At 35.4% G+C, this 23,989-nt stretch overlaps 1 pseudogene; it reads left to right on the forward strand.

The window, feature by feature from the left end:
* Nucleotides 1–11,245: 11,245 nt before the first annotated feature.
* On the forward strand, nucleotides 11,246–14,037 carry LOC116253396 (BTB/POZ domain-containing protein NPY2-like; annotated as a pseudogene).
* The last annotated feature ends 9,952 nt before the right edge of the window (nucleotides 14,038–23,989 follow it).

A 23,989-nucleotide genomic window follows, 5' to 3' on the forward strand; every position in this document is an offset into this window, starting at 1 on the left:
AAGAGGATAAAGAAAACATGTATTTATCTTCAACAATAATACAAGAAATGGCTTAACAAGCCATAGGTTAAAAGAGAGGGGAGCCTACACTATATATAGAGGAGAGAACAAAAGAAAGAGGAGAGCCAACCGTTGGGACTAGTTCCAACGGCTAGAATTCTAGCCGTTGGGACTAGTTCCCTTTAGGGAATAAGGATAAAGAAAAGGGGGGAAAAGGGGAAAATAAAAATACATAAAAAAGGAAAAAATTACATAAGTATCCTAATATCCAAATATATATAAAACATATATATATGTATACATATAAGACATATATTAGATAACTAATATATGTAATATATATATATAAATATATATATATATATAGATACATTTAGAATGCATACAATCTAATATTCTAACACCCCCCTCAAACTTATGGTGTGATAACCGAAAGTTTGCTAAGGAGAAAATTAAATCTGGCAGCGGCAAGAGCCTTTGTGAAAAAGTCGCCTAGTTGATATTCAAAAGAGACGTAGGAGAGATCAATGTTCTTTTGAAGGAATTCTTCACGAACATAATGACAGTCCATCTCTATATGCTTCGTTCTTTCATGAAATGTGTGATTGCTAGCAATATAAATTGAACTTTTGTTGTCACAACAAAGCTTGACCGGATCCTTGATATGAATTCCCATATCTTTCAGCAAGCTCCTCAGCCACACTATCTCCATTGTTGTAGTTGCCATCGCACGATACTCAGCTTCTGTTGATGATAGTGACACCTTATGTTGTTTCTTACATCACCAAAAAATTAAGGAATCACCTAAAAACACACAAAAACCAGTGGTGGAGTGCCTATTATTGGGATCTCCACCCCAATCAGCATCTATATAAGCAACTAACTTTAATGTAGAAGAGGAAGACAGAAATAGTCCTTTGTTGATAGTATTTTTCACATAACGGACAATCCGCATTGCCGCTCCCATGTGCACTGAGGTGGGTCTTTGTTGAAATTGGCTTATCACATGTACGGCATGAGCAATTTCAGGTCTGGTGATGGAGAGATAAGAGAGAGCGCCAACTATTTGCCGAAAAGGAGTGGGATTCTCAAATATCTCTCTATCATCAATTTTCATTTTTACTCCCAGTGCTTCTAGAGTATCCACAGCTTTGTCATCTGAGATACCTGTTCTGTCAACTAATTCACTGGCAAACTTCATTTGAGAAAGAAAGTAACCATGTTTGCTATAAGCAACTTCAATTCTAAGAAAATAAGTTAGTCTTCCCAAATCAGTCATTTGAAAGCATTTGTTAAGAAAATGTTTTACCTCTGTAATCCCTTCATCATCACTCTCAGTAATAACCATATCATCAACATACAATAATAAAACAATTACACCTACGGATGTAGTTTTTACAAACATGGCAGTATCAGAGTAGCAAGATTGAAAACCTTGATTAAACATGACACTACTAAACTTGTCAAACCAGGCCTTGGGAGCTTGTTTCAAACCATAAAGGGCTTTCTTAAGTCGTAAAACTTTGTTTTGAGGTAGATCAAAACCAGGAGGAGCACTCATGAAAACTTCTTCCTGTAGGTGACCATTTAGAAAAGTATTTTTAACATCCATTTGAAAAATAGTCCAATGTTTAACAGAAGCAATGACAATAAGAGTTCTAACAGAAGTCATGCGAGCAACAAGAGCAAAGGTTTCTTCATAATCAATCTCATATTCTTTAGCATATCCCTTGGCAACAAGTCTGGCCTAATATCTTTCTAAAGTTCCATCACTTCTACTTTTGATTTTATAGATCCATCTACAACCAATAGTCTTTTTTCCCATTGGTATCTCAAGTCTCATTGTTTTCAAGAGCTTTAAGTTTAAGATCCATGACTTCAATCCAATTGGGATCTTCCTTAGCTTCAAGGTAAGAAGATGGCTCATAAAAAGAGTGATGAGCCATAATACGAACTCGAAATTTTGGGGAAAAAGACTCATAAGAGATAAATCTTTGAGGAGGTCTAGTGTGCCTTTGCGATCTCCTAGGAAGAGATTGATTAGTTTCTTGATTTTGGGGATCTCTTCTTCTATAAACTAAGATCTCTTTTGGATGAATGATATTAGTAGAATTATCATTGTTGACCTCTTCAATTGGCACTTCTACAACTTTATCGGGTTCGTCATCATCAATATCATCATCATCATTAATATCATTAGTCCAAAGAAAAGTATAATCTTCTAGTTTTTTGGGTTATCTTTGAAACCATCATCATTTTCTAAAAAGATCACATTTCTAGAAACATAAACTTTATCTCTTTCCATATCATAACATCTATAACCCTGTTAAGTTTCGGAATACTCAATAAAAACACAACAAATAGCTTTGAAAGAAAGCTTATCGTCTTTATTACTTTACACAAAACATTTGCAACCAAAGACTTTAAGTCTATTGTAATTAGGTTTAACATGGTGGAGTTTTTCAAAAGGAGAAATATGTTTCAAAAGTTTGGTAGGCATTCTATTAATTAAATAGATTGAAGTCAAAACAGCCTCAGCCCAAAAGTTTTTGGGAACATTTTTAGATAAAAGAAGGGCTCTAGCAGTTTCAATAATGTGCCTATGTTTACGCTCGGCCACTCCGTTTTGTTGTGGAGTGTTAGGACAAGATCTTTGATGAACAACCTCTTTTTCTTTTAGAAATTGTTGAAATTCATTTGACATAAATTCTCCTCCTGAATCACTTCTAAAGACTTTGATATTTGTGCCAAATTGGGTATAGATCATGTTGTAGAAATTCTTAAAGTTTGTGAAAACCTCCGATTTGTGTTTGAGAAAGTAAACCTTAGTATGCCTAGAAAAATCATCAATAAAGATAACATAGTACAACAATCCTCCTTTTGACATAATGGGAGCAGGTCCCCACACATCCGAATGCACTAAATCAAAAGATTTTTGGGCAATAAAATTTCTATTATCAAAAGGTAAGACTTTCATTTTAGCCTTAATACAATCATTATAATAAAAGTTCTTTTGACAAAAATTCTCCATGAAGGAAAGATGAGACATTTTTTCTATATTGGAATGTCCAAGTCTTTGATGCCAAGTTTGAATGTCACATTCTTTGGAGATATTGCAAGATGGTCTTGAGAGGTCCAAAAAGTCTATGTAGTAGATTTCTTTTGTTCTAAAACCTTCCCCAATCGTCTTCTTGGATACTCGGTCATGTATCAAACATTTGGATTGTGAGAAGATTATATCAAAACCTAGGTCGGCTATTTGAGAAACTGATAATAAATTTAAGCTTAATTTAGGAATGTGTCTTACTTGAGGTACTTTTAAAGTTTTGGATCCAAAAGCTAGGTCAAGGTTTCCAATAAAATCAATTTCAAGAGAAGTACCATCCGCCGTTTTCACAAAGGAATAAGAATCATTTTTAGTGTATTTGGTGAGAATGATCAACAAGGAGTCATATGAAAGGATGCACCCGAATCAATAATCCAAGAATACTTACTTGTAGAAGTAGATGCTACGGTAGCTCTCAAAATTGAAGGTGTGTCTCCTCCCTTTAGAAAAGGTTGAAGAGCACTTATAAGTTGATCAAGTTGGAATGAGCTTGCTTCTTTTCTTTCTTCTTGAATTGGAGCTACAACATTGCTTCTTTTATCAAAAATTCTAAGTTTTGGACATCTTGGTTTGGTATGTCATTCTTCTTGTCAATGATGGCAAATAACTTTTCTTCTTACTCCTTCATATGTACGATTGGAGTGAGGAGGTCTATAAGGTCTCAAATGGGCTCCCGACCTAGATGTGGCAAGTACATTGTTGACTTTCTCTTTATCAAGACAAAGACGATTTTCCTCCATTTGGAGCTCCGCAATAGCCTCATTCATAGATGGTGTTTTAGAACGATGAAGTAAGGCGGTTTTAACACCATCAAATTCAGGTCTAAGACCTATGATAAACTTGTAAAACTTGTCACGTTGTATTTGCTTTTCTCTAAGAATAAGATCTTGTGTCCAATGTGGTTCAAAAATACTTAATTCATCATACAATTGATCCATTTCAGCCACATAATCTTTAATGGATCTATCTCCTTGTTGAAGATTGTGAATTTTGAGTTGAACATGATGCCTATTCCCAAGCTTCTAGGGCAGGATTTAACTTGGAAATTTACCCGCTAGTAGCATTGTCAACACAAGTCAAGATCCAAGTAATAATTTTGTGATGACCAACACTCCATTCTTCCCATTTCTTGTTGTATTCAGTCATTACTTTTTCTTTTTCGGTTCCGTCCAATTCCATAGTTTTTCCATCAACAACTTTAGCAAGGACTAGTTGTGGTTCAAGTTTTGTCCCATCAACTAGTCCCCAAAGGCTTTTACTACGAATAAAATGTTCCATATTTCTAGCCCATTGTATATAGTTTGTTGATGAGAGTTTGGGAAATGAAAGAGACGAGACTTTGTCATCCATGATCACAATCTACAAGGTAGATCCACTTACAAGTTATGACGAAGCTGGTTGTCGCGCAAAAAGAAGTCCACGGCAATAAGAAAAACCAGTCTCCCTTCTTCTTGTGTAAAACTTGTATGTTTGAAATGAAGAAATCAGTCACACTCTTTTTCCACCAAAACAGCACCTCAGCTTCAATCTTTACCACCAATAGAGACTAGCGAAACAGCACCTTCTTGTGTCAAGAATCAGCCAGCAATAACGTCGAGTACTTAGAGTGCTTCACAGCTCCAAAGAAGGAGTAAGAGCTGAAACTTTAAGCTGAAGGACAGCAAAATGAATAGCCAAAACGTGGCTCTGATACCATGTAAATCATGCCCAAAACATAGGCAAATACTTCAGGAATATCACTCTTGAATCTCCCACTAACTCAACAAGGCAATACACAAGAGTCCTCTAACAAGAGGATAAAGAAAACATGTATTTATCTTCAACAATAATGCAAGAAGTGGCTTAACAAGCCATAGGTTAAAAAGAGGGGAGCCTATACTATATATAGAGGAGAGAACAAAAGAAAGAAGAGAGCCAACCGTTGGGACTAGTTCCAACGGCTAGAATTCTAGCCGTTGGGACTAGTCCCCTTTAGGGAATAAGGATAAAGAAAAGGGGGGAAAAGGAGAAAATAAAAATACATAAAAAAGGGAAAAATTACATAAGTATCCTAATATCCTAATATATATAATATATATATATATATATATATATATGTATACATATAAGACATATATTAGATAACTAATATATGTAATATATATATATAAATATATATATATATATATATATATAGATACATTTAGAATGCATACAATCTAATATTCTAACAGTAACTATATAGCAATAGTAGGATTTTAAGCAAGCAAACAATATATTCATTTTTCATATTCATAAAATATAAATTAATGCATGGAAAAAATATCACAGTGGGTGAAAAAAGTACAAAGTTATATCGGAATTTGATGAAACACCACAGATTGATTGCAGCAGGAGAATAAAACAAGGAGAGAAATTAATGCATGGAATGAAAATGTGACTGTAACAGTCACAAATCAAACATATAACAGAAATGGGCAATAAGGCCAAGTGAAAAAGGATAATCTTTTATTCAAATGAAAATGTAATGGCTGTAACAACATAGCTACTCTTTACAAGAAACTGTTGCACATATTTATACAAGAAAGAATAAGGAAGGAGGAGCTGAACTAGCCGTTGGGCTAGTTCCAACGGCTAGCTCAGCAGAAAAAGAAAAAAAGAAAATAAAACAAAAAAGGAAAAATAAACTAAAATCTAACTAAGAACTAAGATGTAACAACTAACAAAGAAATCCTATTTCTTAACACCCCCCTTTAAACTTACGGTGCTATCACCGAAAGTTTATCTAAAAGAAAGTTGAATCTGGGAGAACATAGGGGCTTCGTAAAGAAGTCGCCAGTTGGAATTCCGACGAGACATATGGAAGCTTGATGGTTTTCTTTAGAAATTCTTCACTGTGCTAGTGACAGTCTATTTCTATATGTTTGGTTCGTTCATAGAATGTTTGGTTTTTGGCAATGTAGATAGAACTCTTGTTGTCATAGCACAAATCAGTGGGTTCTTCTATTTCCGTTCTCATATCAAGGAGCATTTGACGAAGCCAGACAATTTCCATAGTTGTGGAAGCCATAGCTTGATATTCAGCTTCAGTAAAAGAGAGAGAGACCTTTTATTGCTTTTTGCACTTCTACGAAATGAATGATTCCCCTAAAAAAATGCAAAACTCAGTAGTTGAATGTCTATCATTTGGATCACCTCCCCAATCAGCATCAGTATAAGCAGTCAAATTTAGAGAGGAAGAAGAAGACATGAAACTCCCTTATTTATTGTCCCTTTGATGTATCTAATGATACGAATAACAATTACCATATGAATAGTTGATGGAACATGCTGAAATTGACTTATTGTATGAACCGCATGAGCAACATTAGGGTGAGTGATACTAAGATACATTAAGGATCCCACAAGCTATCGGTAGGGAGTAGGATTAGTGAGAGGAACTCCATCATCAATGTTCATCTTGCTTTCCACTACTTTAGGGGTTTCCGTGATCTTATCATCTGTTATACTTGACTTATCAATAATTTCTGCAGCAAACTTAGTTTGAGAAAAAAAATATCCTCTAGTAGAATATGCAACCTCAATACTCAAGAAGTACGTTAGAAAACCTAAATCTTTCATTTCAAATGTTTTCTGTAGGAGGTTCTTACATTCTTTAATACATTCTTTGTCACTACTTGTAATGATCATGTCATCAACATACAGTAGAATGATTATGATACCTGCAGTAGTTTTCTTAACAAACAAAGCAGTGCCAGTCAAACATGAGTGAAATCCATAGTTAGAGATAACAGAGTTAAAACGATTAGACCAAGTTTTAGGAGTTTGTTTGAGGCCATATAAAGTTTTCTTAAGTCTAAGAACTTTTTCTTGTGGAATTGACAAACCGGGTGGTACTTCCATATAAACACTTCTTCCATAAGATCTCCATTTAAAAAAACATTTTTAACATCCATTTGATAAATATTCTAGTTTTTAATATATGCTAAAGCAATAAGGGTCCTAACAGTAGTCATTCTAGCTGCAGGGGCAAATGTCTCCTCATAGTCAATATCATATTCTTGAGTATAACTTTAGCAACTAGCCTGACTTTATATCTCTCTAGAGATCCATCACTCTTAGTTTTCACATTGTATACTCATTTGTATCTGATAGTCCTTTTCCCTATAGGTAAATCTTATATTTTTCAAGTTTGAGTTTTTCTCAAGGCATCTAATTCTTCTAGCATAGCATTCTTCCACTCAATATATTTGGAGGCTTCATTAAAAGTCGATGGTTCAAAATGAGAGTGAATGGCATTGATCCTAGCTCTATGTGTTGGGGCATAAGTCTCATATGACACAAATCTATTGGGTTGTCTTACATTCCTAGTCGATCATCTAATGTTTTCTCCACTTGAAGTTGATTGGAGATCAATAATCTCATGATTTTCTTCTTCATTAGTGTCTTATTTCCGGTTTCTTCTATGATATGTGATTATGTCCTTGGTTGCTCCACTATTATCATTATCATTAATGTTGTTATCATCAGTGTCATAATTTCATCATCACATTGAAAGATATACTTGAATAGGAAAGAATAATCATTGTTATGTTGTGACTCTCAATAGTTTTTGAATCCATTTTCTTCTTTAGTAAACTTTATATTCTTTGAAACTATGATATTGTCTTTGACTGGGTCATAACATTTGTAGCATTTTTGAGTCCCAGAATAACTAATGAATGCACATTCAATAACCTTGGAGCTAAGTTTATCAGCCTTGTCATTAAGAACAAAACATTTGCATCCAAAAATGCGAAGCCTGTTGAGATCGGGTTCATATTTGAATAATTTTTCAAAAGGAGTTGTATTATTTAAAACTTTTGGGGGCATTCTATTTATGAGATAGACATAAGCAAGAGCAGTTTCAGCCCAAAAATATTTTGGTATATTTTTTGCAATAAGAAGAGTTTTTGTTGTTTCAATTATGTGCTTATGTTTTCTTTCCGAAAGCCCTATTTTGTTGAGGTGTTCTTGGACAATAATTTTTGATGAACTAGTCCATAGTTTTCTAAATATCTTTTGGATTCATTTGGATTATATTATCCTCTAGAATCAATTCTTAGAATTTTCAAATTAGCATTAAATTGTGTTTGTACCAAGTTGTGAAAATTTTCGAACATCTCAAAAACTTCAAATTTGTATCTTAGGAGATATATCCAACAATATCTAGTAAAATCATCAACAAATATCATATAATACGATAGCTTTCATTTTGACATGATAGGAGAGGGTCCCCATACATCGGAATGAAGAAACTCAAAGGGCATAGATGAAAAGAAGTTCCTTTGTCCAAAAGATAAAGATTTCATTTTTTCATATATGCAATCATTACATTTGAAATTTTCAATACAAATGTCCTTGGTAGGAATTATCATAGATAGTTTTCTAATGTTTGGATGGCCTAATCTTTGATGCCAAACATTGATGTCCACATTTTTGACATAGTGACAATTTTTCTTTGGGGATACATAAATTGTTCATGTAGTAAAGGTTCCCTTTTCGAAAACCTTCCCCAATCAATCTCCCGATTTGGTGATCCTTCACCAAACATTTATTTGATGAGAAAACCATATCAAAACAAAGATCTGAAATTTGAGATATAGAAAGCAAGTTAAGATTAAGTCTAGGGACATAACTGACTTTTGGAACAAAGAATTTTTGTTTTCCAAATTCTTTTTCAAAATTCTCAAATTCTTAACACTCAAAGATGTTCCATCAGCGGCAACTACATTTGATTCTTTTCTTGCTCGTTCAAAATTAGTCAAGGATGACATGTTTGGTGTCATATGAAAAGATGCACCAGAATCTAGAAGTCAAGGAAACATACCGGGAGTGTTGGAGGTGGATGCCATTGTTGCTAGTGCTACAGAATTTGACTCCTTGATTTTGAGTGGAAGAGCCGTCATGATTTGTTTCAGCATTGTGGAGATTGATGTAAGATCACATCATTCATTTGCAACATTCACAACCTTCCTTTGATTAAATTGTTTAGTGTTGTACTGCCCACTTTGAGGATATGAAGTTCCTCGGTTGTGTTGTCCACCTTGAGGATGTAAAGCTCCTCCTTTGAGAAAATTTCCTCCATAGTTTCGTGATTGTCCTTCATTGTTGTTCAACTTAGGACAACTAGGTCTTATGTGACCCGGTTCATGATAAAAGTGACAAACAACTTTATATTCCCCTCTATTTTGATTTTTGAAGTGAGGGCGTCTAAAAGATCTAATGTTGTTTCTGGGTCTAGAGGCTGTTAAAACTTTTTCTTTTTCTTGTTTGGAAATAAGGACGCTATCTATTTCTTTGGATAATTTCATTTTGGTTTCTTCTCCACTTAACTTTGTAAGAAGTTCATGAATGAGTGGAGGAGAGGCTAAGGATAGTAAGGCTAACCTTATTTGTTCAAATTCGGGTCGTAGCCTTGAAGAAATTGAAAAAATCTAAATTCATCAACTTCATCTCTTCTAATCTCATGACAATTACATTTCATTCCTAGTTTAGGACTAAGTTGATCTAACTTATTCCACACACTAGAGATTTCCATAAAATAATCTCTAACATTTTTCTCTCCTTGTTTGATATTTTGTGCCTTTTGAATCAAAAGATACTTTTAGGCTATATCTTTTTGGGTAAACATCCATTTGAGATATTCCCAAACTTCACTAGTTTTTTCATAATACATGAGATTTTGGGCAATTCTTGTAAATCTATTCTTTAATCCTAGAGTTCTTGTCTTCCAAATCATCTAATTTCTTATAGTATTCATTCATAGCATTTTGTCTTTCTTCTCCTTCTAATTCTTTCACAATCCCATTTTCTACTTTGATTAAATTGAGAGGAGGAGTGGACGTACCTCTTATGAAACCCCATAAATATTTTCCTTTGATATGCATCTCGAAGCATTTTGCCACAAAGTGTAGTTGGTTCCATCAAGTTTGTATGGAGCATGATAACTTCCTCCTTCAATCGATATTTTGGAGTCCTCCATGAGAGCAAGATAATAATCTCCAAGGCAGTCAAAAAGCACTTCTAAATATTTCACCAAACAGTTGGTGACCAGTGACAGAAAAAGTCTTCAAGAAGCAGCAAAAAATGCCCTTTTTCTTCTTCAACAAACAGAAATTTGAAGCCTTAATCTTGGTGCAAGTATGTACTGGAAATGCAGTGAAGACAGCTGCCCTTATTCGGCAAAACAGCAGATTTGTGTTTGCCGAAAAAGTGAGGAGGAAAATAAGCAGTTTGTGCACCTGAAGGCTTTGTATTTGATGCAGTCATAGAAATAACCAATTTCAGAAATCCTCCAACAAACCAGTAGCTCCAAACAGTAAAACAACTTCTGAAAATTCTTCAAGAAGCAGCCCAGTGGCTCTGATACCATGAAAATGTGATTGTAACAGTCACAAATCAAACATATAACAGAAATGGGCACTAAGGCCAAGTGAAAAAGGATAATCTTTTATTCAAATGAAAATGTAATGGCTGTAACAACACAGCTACTCTTTACAAGAAACTGTTACACATATTTATACAAGAAAGAATAAGGAAGGAGGAGCTGAACTAGCCGTTGGGCTAGTTCCAACAGCTCATAATAGAGCCGTTGGAACTGGCCAATGGCTAGCTCAGCAGAAAAAGAAAAAAAAAATTAAACAAAAAAGGATAAATAAACTAAAACCTAACTAAGAACTAAGATGTAACAACTAACAAAGAAATCCTATTTCTTAACATGGAATGCACGACAACACCTAAATCCTCGGGTATGTCGGAATGGTGTGTTATATATATATATATATATATATATATATATGTAACTCTTATATTGGCATGCCAGGCTTCGTTGGACATACATGCCCTTTCGATACAAAAAACATGGTTACAAGTATATCCTACATTTGTGCAGCATATGCGTTTAAAGTTTTAAACAATGATGTGTTTATGAATTAATTCCAGACCATTACAGCATAATAGTATAAGACGAACTTTCACTATAATTTTGTTGTGTTCCACTGTCCTGTACCTGTACCCATGTCTAGCCATGTCAACATTGGTGCTGGTCCTTTCCAGGTGAGTCCATATGACATTAATAATGCTTGTTTCCTTCCCATGCACAGCTTTCAGGAGTATTATTCAGTTTAGTTTGGTTACTATAACTTATATATTTTGTAATTTTTGTGGAAGTCTTGACCAATCGAAATTTTTAAATGCAGATATGTTGCACCAGAGTTGGCTGCTGACTTCATTGTTAATGTTGGGGATGTCAAATTTTATTTACACAAGGTATTGACTGTCATTTCCGGATGATATAGTGTTTGAGTACAACATAAGGTTTTGCTTTTTTCTTCTCCTACTTTATTTTCCTCTTCATTTGTATGGTTCTGGATATGAGGAATTGGTGTCACACAAATTGGTTGTCTTAACACCCTTGGTTTCGTTGTTCTGTGTGTTGTAGTGTTTACATAACTTTAAATATGCGAAGTTGTTGCCATGCTGCCATAAACAGAGGATTCATCGTGCTAAATTTTTATTTTCCTTGCATGATGCAGTTTCCTCTTCTTTCAAAGAGTGCACGGATGCAAATGCTAGTGAGCAACAATAATGAAAAAAATAATGATGAAGTTCACATTCCTGACATTCCTGGGGGAGCCTCAGCTTTTGAAATTTGTGCAAAGTTTTGTTACGGGATGACAGTTACACTAAATGCTTACAATGTTGTTGCTGCACGCTGTGCCGCCGAATACTTGGAAATGCATGAAGCAGTTGAGAAAGGCAACTTGATTTACAAAATTGAAGTGTTCCTGGATTCAACCATTTGTAGGAGTTGGAAGGATTCCATCATTGTGCTTCAGGCTACAAGGTCATTATTTCCATGGTCTGAAGAACTGAAGGTGGTTGCTCGTTGCATTGACTCTATCGCATCCAGGGCATCTGTTGAGCCAACAAAGGTGGACTGGTCTTACAGCTACAACAGGAAGAAGCTTGCATCTGAAAATGGCACCGACCCTCATTGGAATGGAATTCAAAGACATATAACCATTCGAAAGGATTGGTGGGTTGAAGATCTTTGTGAGCTTGAGATTGACTTCTATAAGCAAGTGATTGTATCTATCAAATCAAAGGGAAATATGTCATCCGACTTGGTTGGTGAAGCTCTTAAAGCTTATGCACTAAAGCGACTTCCTGCCTTTGACAGGGATAAGGTTCATGGAAGTGAAGCAGCCAGAAAACGATCACTTGTTGAAACTATTATTTGGTTGTTGCCTTCAAAGAAAGGGAGTGTATCTTGTACATTCTTGCTAAAGCTGTTGAAAGCAGGAATTTTGCTGGATATTTGTGAGATAGCAAAGAGAGAGATTGTGAAGAGAATAGTTGTACAGCTGGATGAGGCTGCTGCAGTTGATCTCCTGATGCCAGCATCAGTTAGTGAAAATGGGTTGTATGATATTGACCTTGTGCAAAATATTGTCCATGAATTTTTAGTGCAGGAGCAAAATGCTAGGATTGGCCATCCTGTGGTGCCTGATGGGCAACTGCCTGATGAGAGTAGGACGTTGGCTTCTGTTTCTTCTGTTTCTTATGCTTCTCAGCTTGCAGTGGCAAATGTTATGGATGGATATCTTTTGGAGATTGCCCATGATCCCAATCTTCCTGTAGCCAAGTTTATTGATCTGGCTGAGATGCTACCAGATACTGCACGCCCTGTTCATGATGGGCTTTTATCAAGCAATCGACAGGTATCTTAAGGTATGCTACTCTTTGTTAAACCTTCCTTCTTATTGAACATGAGGCTAAACAATTACAGTAAGTCGTTTGAACAAGAAGTTATGCAATGTTGCATAAATTCAAGTTTTCAACTTGAATAACATTTAAAGATGGAGACCCTAAAAATATATTCGGAAATCACACTCTCTCTCATTTCTGTATTCAGTATTTGCCATCCAAGAAAACAATTTTTAAACTTCAGAACAGTTTGAATTTGGAATAATTGTGAATAACAAATTATTGAAGAAAGAAGAAATCTTCTCACTGCACATAGTGGTTGAGATGCGTTCTCTGATTCTTTGAGTGTATTTGTATCTGTAGGAGCATTCTGGTATAAGCAAGGGTGATAAGAAGAGGCTGTGCAGTCTGATGGACTGTAAGAAACTGTCAGCTGCAGCATGTAGCCATGCCGTCCAGAACGATAGACTTCCCCTACGTGTGGTGGTCCAAGTGTTGTTCTTTGAACAGGCAAGGGGAGGAGCTGCTGGTGGAATTGGGGTGACAGGTATGCCTAGTACACTGAGGACCTTCCTACCTGAGAATGGTGGATCCCATGGGATTTCGAGGACAGCCACAATCAACAAAGAGGATGACTGGGATGGAACACTTATAACATCAGCTGAGCTAAGGACCATTAAAGGGGACTTGACATCCGTGAGGGTTGGAGTGGACAAGACTGACATTACAGATGCAAAACATGCTGAGAGAGTGAGAAGCAAGGTGAGAGGGATTCTCAAGTCCAAGAAGATCTTTATTAAGCTCTGGTCAAGCAAAGAGGAGGGTAAAAATAGCATCTCTGATACATCAAAAAGCCCAGTTTCTACTCATCCAGAAGAGGTCAAATCTACTTCGTCTAGGAATGGCAGGTATTCCATATCATAGGGGAAGTGCAAGAAAATGGTTGTGGGCAGAAGAAGGCTCTAGTGTTCTCATCGGTTTTGGGTTGAGACGGGAGTTAAAATTCTATGAGATCTAATCTCCAGTTGTTTCTCAGCAGCCCAAGAATTAGAAGATCATATCCACGAAGGTGAGAGGTTTTGACGTAGATTCCTTTGTTTTTTTAACCTCACGTGAAAATGTTGTTGGCTATTTACAAGGTATGGCCTAATTTTAATGTACTAGCAGTTAATTTCGTTGATGGCAAATCTCCTTGTGCACTAAATGAGCGTCGTTCTTTCTGAAAGTGAGGAAAATGACTATTTTCTCCATGAACATTTTCTACCTGCCAACTCAAGACATCAATGGCTATCGTGCCTTATTGAAGGTCCTCCCTTGCCCACTTAGAAAGTCCATCTACTGCTTCAATCTTGCATGTATCGGATTAACGTGCAAACATCTTTGATGTTACAGTTAGTCGGAAACTCGAGCTGCATAGGGTTCTTGCTATTCAAGTGAGTACCTAGAAATTTTGTTCCAGTGCACTTAAGTCAAAACAGCTTCTGCCGAGGGGTTACCCCACTTTATTAACAAAAAATTTATGTACAGGAACAAGATGGAGGCCAGCGCCTTGATACACAGAAATTATAAAAATAAGGACACTGTCCTCAAAGGCCTCACCACTTCTTATACGAGGCAGACACAGGTGTGAGGCTGTGAGCATTAGCACTCGAGCAGCTGCAGATGAAGGCAAGGACTAATGTGAAAGTTTGGACGCAGTTAACTGACTAATGCCTAACTGCTGAAATCGCAGACCTTTGTCCAGAAGTCTAAACCAATCTGGAGACTCCTTTACTGCGGTACTGGACCAAAATCTTCCGCTTCCTTATCTTTAAGCATATTATCGAACACCGATTAAGACACCAGGCCACCTCTTGATACCACTCTCCGAAGTAACCATCAGCAAGCTGAGTCCATTTAGAGACACCCTACACTCTTCTCCATGTAGCATCTGTAACAAGAGCGGCAACAGCAGCCGACATGGATCTCGCGCAGGTAACAATCGGAAGGTTAAGGTCCATGCCTTCCTTCAACTAAACATTTTGCAAAGGAGAACTGTTTGCACATAAGATTTGACTGCTCCACGTGTCTATTATTCAATAGTTGACTTATTTCCATTTGAATTGCATGGAATTTTCAGAGAGATGAGACTTTACTTGTTGAGGTTTCACTGTCCATGACGCATTTACTAAGAGGGTAATCAAATCAAGGACTAAGCTTTATCTTTTTATTTGTCAAATTATTTAAAAGTCATCTTAATCCTAATGCAAGAACAAAGCAATTGTGCCCTAAATCTGAAAGTAATGTTTTATTGAAAATTTAATTTGACCCTAGGACTTAGACTTCATAATTATATCTCATTATATTATTCTCATTTGTCATCACAGATCATTCAACAACTTACCTATGTCACATGATGCATGCATATCAAATCTTTGAGGCCTTTAGAAATGTGCCCTAAATCTTGACAGAAATGTTTATGAAAATTTAATTTGACCTCAGAACTTAGACTTCATAATTATATCTCACTATATTATTCTCATTTGTCATCACAGATCACACAACAACTCACCTATGTCGCATGATGCGTGCATATCAAATCTTTGAGGCCTTTAGAAATGTGCCTTAAATCTTGAAAATAATGTTTAATGAATTTAATTTGACCTCAGAACTTAGACTTCATAATTATATCTCATTATATTATTCTCAATTGTTATCACAGATCATGCAACAACTTACCTATGTCACATGATGCAAGCATATCAAATCTTTGAGGCCTTTAGAAATTTATTTTGAAATACTTGTGCATTTTGAAATTCCTTTTTAAAGCATGAATACAAATTTAAAAAATGATGTGCCTAATTAGAATTTAATCAAGTTTGGATTACTCTTTATAACCTAAGTTATTACTTGGAGTACGGTACTAAACTTAACTTGTTTAGATTATTATTAGAGGTGAATTGTGTCTTCTAGTGATATAAATGTGTTTAAATTGAAATCAATGCATACCTGATTTAGTTTACCTTATTTGAGGATTTCAAGGATAATTATTTACTCCCACATCAAAATTAAGGGATTAATTATCCTTGAGTCTTAATAAAGTTTAATGCATAAAGATACGTCTTAACAATGCAATGATGAAAATAAACTAGACTGCATGCGTAAATCAAATATCACAAGTAAACTAAATGAAATGCATCAATTAACAGTAAACTAAGTGAAATGCACACACATCGATTAAATATTAATAAATTAAATAAAATGCATGGATAAGTTAAAATAAGCATAGGCCAAAGCTAAGTGCACGAATAAAAGATTAAATATTAGCTAAATGAAAGGCATAGATCTAATCACAGGCCAAATGAAATAAAACGATTGATATCTTAGAGAGAGAAATGAAGAGTGAGAAAAAGACATAGAAAGAGGAAGAGATGGATAGATAGAGATAGAGAAAAATGAAGGAAATAAAGGAAGATGGAAATGGAGAAAGAAAAGGGGAGTTGAGAGAGAGAGGAAGAGAGAGAAATCGAGGGAGAAAAAAGAGAAATGAAGAGAGAGAGAGGGAGAAAGAGAAAGAGGAACATAGAATGAGAGAAAAAGAGAAAATTATATAAAAAAATAGAGAAATAGGGAGAGAAGAAGAGGGAAAATAGAGAGAGATAAAGAGAGAGAGAGAGAGAGAGAGAGAGAAAGGGAGAAAGAGAGATAAAGAGGAGAAGAGAAATAAAGAGAGACAAAAATGGAGGGAAATAAAGAGAGAGAGAGAGAGAGAGAGAGAGAGAGAGAAATTGAATAGAGGTATGCTGCTAGAGTATAAATTGATGGTGCGTGTAATTGATATTTAATGCACTTTTTAATGAATTGATGACAATCTTTTTGCATAATGGGTCAATAGTATATTTTCCTCACTATTTGTTTGATGAAGGTTTGATATCCTATATATCGTCCACAAATTCCTTTTTGAGCTTCTTGAATAACTTCTAATGCCTCTTGCTTGTCGAGACATCTTGCATATTCTGCACTAAACCTTCTTTCATATAGGAAGGAGGTTGGCAACTCGATTGATGGGGTCCACCACATCAAAGGCATGAATAGTTGGGGCATGCATTTGACATTTCAAACATTTCTCAACAATGTCAATGCTTGGATGGCTAATAATATCTTGCTCGAATGATCTGTTTTGTGATCATCTGATAACCCACATGGACTCCACATATACCTTCATGAGCCTTCTTGATAAATTCTATGGCTTCTTCTTTGTCTAAGCATCATGCTAACTATGAAATCAAGTCTCCTTTGAAAAGTACTCCTGCCAAGATGAAATATTGGAAGAAAATTTTTGAATGACACATCTTTTACTTTTAGGTAAATATGAAGGAAATTCTCATGTTTCACTGTAGTCCTTGATGTTCCAATACCATGAGGCTTCTTTGTCTATGACTTGATTTATTTTCTTTAAAGGCTGATATGCAGGTTGTCTAACTCTGTGGACTTCAAAATCCCAACAAGGTTAAATTCTTGTTCGCATCCCCAAAATTCATTTTTGTTTTTGGAGTGCTCCAAAAAAAATGATGTTTTGTTTTGAAATGAGAAATAAAGGAACTCAGTTGTCGGTGCGAGAATCGACCATTTCGTGCGCCTTTGCTGTGGGTAATCAATCAAAGTATGTTTTATCTTTGATGCATTTCGTTTTGGTCTAAACATCTTCTTCATTTTAAATGCGGTGTTGTGTTTGAGAAAATGTTGAAGATTTGATGTTTTAAACTTTTTGAAAAAATTCTTGAAGAATCACTTGAGAGTGTAAAATATTTTGATTTGAGAAAATCTTGAATTGAGAAAATCTTGAACTGAGAAATCTTTACAAGTACCATTTGGAAAACTTGGGAAATCATTTTTGAAGTGGATTTAATGTTCTTTTAAGACTTTAAGTAGGTTTATGTTTTACTCTGATTTGATTACTACATAGTTAGAGTTTCATCTCATTTTGCTTAAGTTCTTTTGTAGAGGTGTCTGTGATCATAAGTGATGTTAAGTGAGTGTGAATGCATGAATGCATTGGTCATACATGATTAAAAGAGAATAATTCATTCATACCATAACATTCATTTAAAAGCATTCCTACCATCACATGCATCTAAGTTTCTCATTTTTATTTATAAGAATGTCATAAATATTGTTATAAGAAAACAAAAGTTTTGAAAATAAAAGGGAGTTGTAGACCATCAAGCATGATTTCAATATTGGGTCATTATTTGATTTTTTGTCTTAGTGAAGTCGTTAAATAGGAAGTTAAAACCTTAGATCTTTGGAGAAAAATATCCAAAAAAATGAAATACTCCCATAGAAAGAAAGAGAGAGAGAAAGAGATTTTATAAATCACTAAATGAAAGATTTTAAAAGAGAGAGATACATATCTTTATATGTATTTTATATGTATATACGTACATGTATATATGTATATGTATATATATATGTTCACATATATATGTGAAAATTTATGAAAATGAAGTATTAACTTAAAAAAGGAGGAAAAAAAGATCTTAAAAGAGAGAGAGAGAGAGAGAGAGAGATGCACATGTACATGTACATGCTATCATAGACAGGCGTATATGAAAGTTTATACAAAAAATGTATTGACTCGACACAAAGAGATTTTAGAGGAAAAAAGATAGAAATGTATATATATATATATATATATAAAATTTGTAGCAAAAGATATTTAACTTAAAAAATAGAAAGATTCTAGAGAAGAAAAATGGAACACACACATATGCATTCATGTGTAATGAAAATTCATAAATCAATACGTAGAACCATGGAGAGAGAAGGATAAAGAACATCATCATGTGCACATATACGTATTTAACATGTATATATGCATATATCTTCATGAGATTAGAAATCAAGAATGACTTGAAAATATCCGACTTTGATTTTTATATAGGCCGAAGAGGAACTTGGCTCATGCAAAAGCCTAAGCTAAGTCTCCAAAGTCTCATTAAAGAGTGTCATTGATTTCGAAAATCTTTTGAAAAGCACGATTTCAAATATTTTAGATATTAACATAAAACATTATTATTTTGTTTTTTATAAGGGAATATATTTCTTCCACCATTGGGTACGAAAGAAAATCGAGCAATAAGACACTCAATAGGGTTCCTAATCAGACAATTAAGAAGGAAAGTGAACATAAGAATGACATTTATATGTTCGTGGATGGCTTTCCCAGGTTGGATAAACTCCAACCTCAAAATCAACACAATAATAGAGAAGAACCTCAACCCAAACACTCATTCTTACCGTTCATTCATATATAAATGGAAAAATCAATCAACTATACATGAATAATATCTCAAAACAAAGCAAGATTCAAGAAAAAAGAGAACATGTTTCCATCATAAAATAAAATATCATTTCACTTTCTCATGCTCTCAGTGCACTCAAGAACAACTCTTAACTCCGAAGTGAAGATTTGAGAGCTATCTCATATAGTCATGGAGAGATGAAGAAGAGAAAAAATAAGAAAAAAAAAAGGATTGAAATGTTGATTACATACCTCTAAGAAGAATGATTTTAGGGAAATGAATATCCTTTCTTTGAATGATCCAAGATTCGCCTTGAGTCAAAGCTCCAAAATGATGAAGATCCAAGTGATCTCCTTGTGCTCCCTTGAAGAACTGGAATTTGGAGAAGCTTGCTCCCAAGGTTGGAGAAGAAGAAGAGAAGAAGAAAATAATGAAGAAAGAGAGCCAAGTGAAAGCTCCAAGTCTTCAAGTGAATGCATTAGAGGTTCCCCAAGGGTTAGCTCATGCCAAAGAAGGAAGATTATGGAGGCATTTATAGGGAGTTTTGGAGCCAAAACTCAAAAATTGATTTTTTTTTTTAATTTGACAAGATTTTCATGCAAATTTCAAATATTTTTGAATTTATTTTCAAATTAAAAAAAAAAAGGTTTTGACTAAGTGAGATTAGCCATTAGCCCTGCAAATACTCCTTTAGGGTGTGGGTAGGGCTAATGCCCACCCAAAAAGCTCAAAACCGCATCCCAAGGGTCGTTTTTTGCAAGAAAATGGGGCCTGCACAGTGGGCAGCCCCAGTTCGAGCGACGTTGCACGCCAGGCGCAATATCGCCCGACGCTTCGGAAATCCAAGCGCGGCAGCATGCGACGCACTACCGGGTGCTGCAGCAATCGCGCATGCGCGCGTTGCGCTATGCGTGATATTATGTAATTTAATTTTTTTAAAATCAAATAAAGTGAAACAAAAAACAGAGCTATTCATACATAAAAAAAGAACATTAAACCATTTTTTATTTAAAATATGTATCAAATTGGTTTTTGTTACAAATGGGTGGTTGACCCCATTTTAAGTGACTTTGGACTCGTTTTAAATTTGAATTGGGTTCAATTGGTCGTCAACTCGTTCTAGCGCGCGACTTAGGCTTAAAAACACGTTTTAGCATGAGAACGAAGCATAAAACTGTGCACGAGCGCGCAATGCTCATCAATTCGAATTTTGTTGTCTTGATTTCAGTTTTGGGTTTTGAGTTTGAAATAATGAATTCAGGTCTAGACTTGGATTTTGTATCTTATTTGAATTCGAGAGTTGGACTTTGGATTTAAATCTCGCGTGTAAAGTCGAGTTTTTGAATTTGTGTTTGGATAAAAAATGCAGTTTTTTGGGGTGACAACGATTCTCTTAAATGCCATGACTGATCTCAAGCTCGCTAGCCCATTGGCAAACTGATTATGTTATCTCTTGTAGTAAAACAACTGGAATTCTTCAAATTTTTTAATAAGAAAATGGGTGGCCTCTTGGAAGGTTGTAAGGTTTGAATCTTTGGATCTCAGCTCCTCATTCAGTTGGTTATGACTAACAGAGAATCACTAAATGCATGAGCTTTATTTACTTTAAAATCTAGCAGTCTCTTTTGAAAAGCACTCCTGCCAAGATGAAGTATTTGGAAGAAAATTTTTGAATGACACATCTTTTACTTTTTGGTAAATATGAAGAAAATTCTCATGTCTCAATGTAGTCCTTGATGTTCCAATACCATGAGGCTTCTTTGTCTATGACTTGATTTATTCTCTTTAAAGGCTGATATGCAGGCTATCCAACTCTGCGGACTTTAAAATCCCAACAAGGTTAAGTTCTCTTAAATGGCATGACTGATTATGCTACCTCTTGTATAAAACAAATGGAATTCTTCAAATTTTTTAATAAGAAAATGGGTGGCCTCTTGGTAGGTTGTATGATTTGAATCTTTGGCTCTTTGCTCCTCATTCAGTTGGTTATGACTAACAGAGAATTGCCAAATGCATGAGCTTCATTTACTTTAAAATCTAGCAATGTCTTCATTTCATAGATTAGTGCATTGTATTCTGTCATGTGACTCATGTTATGTGTGCAAAAGAAGTCAAGCTTGACGGAGTATAGTAGCATTTCTTTTTTTTGGAGTAAATGATGAGGACCACAATTCCTGCTTCTGCCATGTTCTTGGAGCAATCAAGACAGTTGTTTGGTTTATTTGAAAATTTTGTTCATCTAGAAAGTCACTATTTATCTTGTGGAAAATCTACCAATTGATTTGCTAATGTTTAACCCTTTATAGATTTTTGTGACACATATTCCAAGTTGTACTACATGAGAATGACTTGCCGCTTTGCTATTCTTTCATTGGAAAATGGTTGTTCTAAAATATACTTTAGTGGATTAAGCTTTGAGATGACCTTGACTTAGCAATGAGGTAATGTCTCAATTTTTGGCACATCCATACTAAGGCTAAACAAGTTTTTTCTATTATTGAGTATCATTTTTTTTACATTGAACAAAAGTATTTTTGACATAATATATAACATTTTTTATTTTACACCCCCTTTATATTTTGCCAAAAATCGTCTGCAACTGTAGTCATCCATAGAGATATACAATAGCAATGGTTGGTCCTGTACTAGAGGCTTTGAAACAAGAGGGTGAAGGAGATATCTTTTGATTTTCTCAAAAGATTGCTCACATTCTATCCCCATTCAAATTTTGCTCTTTTTCTCAATTACTGATTAAATTGCTTACATCTCATGACTAAGTTTGAAATAAACCTTCAGATGACCTGAATGTGCCCCTGCAGACTGCATAGTTCATCTTCAAGGCCAAATGGTATTCAGCAAGTTTTGAGGCTAAGATGGGCATGTCTTAATAAGTCCAAGCCAAGAGCCCTTGATGTTATTTTAAGTGGAAGAAGTTTGTCCTCTTCTTTTAGACTTATATTAGCTCAAATATGAAGGATCTTAGGATCTTCAACTATGCTAATATTTATTTTCTTTGTTAAAGACTTATGATCTCAAAAAAAGACTGACAAAGGAGGGATTCAAATCCATCCCTTATTGCAAAAGACCTAACACGTCCACCTAGGCTACATGGTGGTCTCGACAAAAACTATTGACTTGGTTGTTTGTCCCTTGTATCCTAATCAAGTACTCCCTGTTTGGCTAGGCAGGATCAAGGGCTCCATTCGTCCATCTTCCATCCATCCCAAAGCTTTATATGGCTCATAGCAATGTTTGAGGAGAAAGTGAAATCCCTACTTTATCTTCGAAAAGTTCTCATATGGAGGGTGATTCTTGATTCCTTACTCATTAATCCTGCCTCCGAATTTAAAATAAGCCGGTCCATGCCACTATACAACTAAGTTGACTTGTTGTTCATGATATGCCAATTTCAGCCATTCTAGGCTCTTGCTCAAGTCCACTGATCTTTCTAGTAGATACTAGGAAATTGGATTGTATAGGCTGGCCCGGGTGTCATAGGGTGAGGTAGACGATCTTCTAGGTTTTTGACTAAAATAGTAGTGATCATTTCTCCTTTACTCGACTTAAGACACTGGTGTGGCGGAGGGAATAACATTGGCGTCATTGATCCATGGTCTACCAAGCATCAGGTTGTATAATGATGGTACATTGACAATGTAAAAAATATATAATGCACAATATAATTGATTGAGAAGTCCAAGTAGATTATTCCTTTCATGGATGACTATGATTGTTGAATCCATAAATGTTCAGATTATTTGGTGCGTACTCTTTTGCATGGACTCCTAAAGCTTTGGCTATCATTTTAGGACATATGTTGAGGCTGCTGCCCCATCAATCAAGACATGGGAAACCGTCATTCCCCTAGTAAGCACAACACACAAGACATTTCTATGAAATTGGTGCAGCTTGGCAGGACATCATTTGAAAACATAATTGGTGCACTGGTCATTACAAAATTAACTGTCTCTACCATAGCTCCAAGGAAAGTATTGGGTTTGACTGTCACTTTGGTAAGCATGCTTTTCAATGCTTCGTTATGCCAGAGATATGCCTTGATCGAATGCAAAATAAAGACTTTAGATATGACAATGAATGGCCTAGGAAGTCCTCTATCTTAAGTTGCCTTGGATGATCTAGGTTTGTCTTCATTCTCCTTCTTCTTCCTGCAAGCTAATCTAAAGATTGGTTTCTCATTATTTGGCTTGATTTTGATAGTTGATGTTTGCTTGGCCAGAGTTGAGACAAAGCAAGCTGGTGCTGACTCCTGAGGGTGGTGTTATCGTCACCATATATCACTACAACAAAAAGCTATTTTAGGAATGAGTTCATAAGACCGGTTCTAGAACCGGTCCCTAATTCCAGTTTTTCCTATGTAAACAGATCCATTAACTCATGAAGATGGCTCGGTCACAAAAGTGAGAACACCTGTAGGCTTCAGCAGATGTAGAACTTTCACCTTTCTACATATTTGAAAGTTCCTTTTCTACGTTGTCTCTTTCCATCACCCATTTTTGCACCCTAAACTCACCGTCTCATCGCCCATTGCTCTCTCTCTCTCTCTCGATTTCAATCAATCAATTTGGTATCACGCTTTACAACCGAAAGGTTCATCACTTTTGATTAATTTTGCTTTTGGAGTTTGGATCAATTGCACTGAACTTTTTATGTCTTTCCAGTTTATGAGGGCCAATGGTGCTTTGATCTACACAATTGATCGGTAGCTCGTTCACATACATGGTTGTCAAGCAAGGATTGTTTTTGCATTCAATTTCAACTGAGATCAGAAGATCCAGTTTAGGGTCCTCCAAGATTGCATAATGGCCACTCGATTAGAGATAAAAAAAAAAAAATCATCCGCATGATCGAA

Source organism: Nymphaea colorata, chromosome 4, assembly GCF_008831285.2.
Source record: "Nymphaea colorata isolate Beijing-Zhang1983 chromosome 4, ASM883128v2, whole genome shotgun sequence".
Classification (NCBI taxonomy): Eukaryota; Viridiplantae; Streptophyta; class Magnoliopsida; order Nymphaeales; family Nymphaeaceae; genus Nymphaea; species Nymphaea colorata.